The sequence below is a fragment of the Belonocnema kinseyi genome, chromosome 7, assembly GCF_010883055.1.
Source record: "Belonocnema kinseyi isolate 2016_QV_RU_SX_M_011 chromosome 7, B_treatae_v1, whole genome shotgun sequence".
Lineage (NCBI taxonomy): Eukaryota > Metazoa > Arthropoda > Insecta > Hymenoptera > Cynipidae > Belonocnema > Belonocnema kinseyi.
This window is the reverse complement of record NC_046663.1, coordinates 117,060,391-117,062,528: the sequence shown is the minus strand read 5'-3', so window position 1 is coordinate 117,062,528 and position 2,138 is coordinate 117,060,391.

Below are 2,138 nucleotides of genomic sequence, written 5' to 3'. Positions count from 1 at the left end.
TTCTGTCCACATGGACTTATTTAATATTTATTCTTGGTATTCCAAAACTACGAAGCCAAAAGTAGTAGTAACTTGGCTGAAAATTCGGTTATTCTTAAAAACATTAATTTAGTGGTACAAGATAGGAAGTCCAAACAAATTTGACAGGCCTCGGACTCGCCACACTGTTAATGGCCCAGGAATAGACAGTTTATGTAAGTATTAATATCTCACATATTATTTTAACTAGCGCTATCTCACATGCAATGAAAACTTTAAACGCGTTTTTCTCAAAACGACTTTTTTAACACGGAGGCATCGATTTATCGAAAACTAATAAACCGATTTTAATTCTTTTTTTAAAAATGTTGTTACTTACATTGGCTAAGGTTATACGTGGCTGCTTTGTGAAATTCGGAAAATTAATATTTTTTAAGCCCTCAAAAAATAGGGGGTCAAAAAACTAATTATTCAAACCGGCGCCATTTTCTCAAAAAAATAAAAGAAAAAAACCGCCAGGTACAACGACAGCGATAGTTGCACAGATTAATAAAATGTTTGTTTTTTTGCTTTCAGATAATTTTTCACTGCTGTATCGTTGCCACAAGGAGATATCATTTTTTTATTACGTCATTACATTTATGTATATAACTCATTCAATTTTTAATATTTTTAAATACAAGTTTGTACGAATATAGCTCCATATATGCTAAATAAATAATAATATGTCCAATCCTCAAATAATTATTTCTACCTAGAATAAAAAATCATGAAAATCACTTAATTTTTCCGCTTTCACAGTGGTGTTCCCCCTTAACTTCAATAAACACCCGTAAAAAGTCGTTTTCCCCCAAATTAGAAAAAAAGAAAGTGGTCTGCCCGGCGGTTTAAAGCAGTGTATTTTCATGTACTGTGTCCCGTTCAAACCCAATTAGAAGTCATAAATGTCAGATTGGCTCTTGTTTCATCCCTAACTTCAAAAAACACCCGTAAAAATCCGGGTTTCCGCCAAATTCGAATGGAGTTGATAATAACGTAGGTTTCTAAGTTTCTACGTAAAGTGGGACGATGGTCGTGGGGGCTCAAGCGTATGCTTTGGACCCACTCCGTCGGCCTGCGAGTTCGATTCGCGCCTCGAACTCTTGAATAGCCTCGGCGGCTCATGCCGTGAATGCTGCCCTAGCAAAGGAGTTTTTTTATCTCCGGAGAGTCGTACGACCGGTACCTCTAGAGAAGAAGGTTTTCTATAAGTACTTAAAGCTATTGCTCTTGGTGGTTCCGAACTCATCTTAAACTGTATCTCCCCCTCCTCCCACCAAGTAAGTGTGTGGGGAGTATTAAGGAATAGGGAAGAAGGTGAAAGAAAAATGTAAGCCCTTAGGGGACACATTAGAAGCCTTTATTCCAAGTTTCTACGTCACCAATCGAGTGAACTCAGCCTCGATGGTTTTTTGTATTTGGCGATAAACAGCCCTTTTACGTGTGTCTTTTTTTAGTTAAGGGTTAAAACACGAGCTAATATGATATTTTAAATTTCAGATTCAGATTCAGTGGATGAAAATACACAAAGATACACTGCTCTGGTGTGCTGGTCAGATCACTTTCTTTTTTCTCGAATTTGGCGGAAACTGCTTTCTGACGGATGTTTTTTGGAGACTACGGTAAAATACAAACCAATCTGATATTTTTGATTACGAATTTAGAGTCAGCAGGTCATAATAAGCAAGGATACACTATTCTGGTCTGCCGGAGAGGCCACTTTTTCGAATTTGGCGGGATACGGCCTTTTGACGGATATTTATTGAGGTTAGGGTTAAAACACGAACCTATCTGATATTTGTGTCTTCGGATTTGGATTCAGCAGGTCAGAATACATAAGGATACACTTCTCTGGTCTGCCGGTCAGACCACTCTTTTGTGGGGCTGTATGATAAATTCATTTATTATAATAATAATATCACTTGGATTAAATTGGTGTTTCTAGTTGAGGTACAGCTGGTAGTTGGCCATTTTTGGGGCGTAAAGGTTTTGACCCAGTCGACTGGGAACATGTTGTGTTAAATACGAGGGTGGATTGATAAGTTTCCGGCCTGACCAAGAAAAACAACGTTTTTAAGAATTTTTTTTTTTATTTCTCAACATAATCTCCTCCAAGGCTG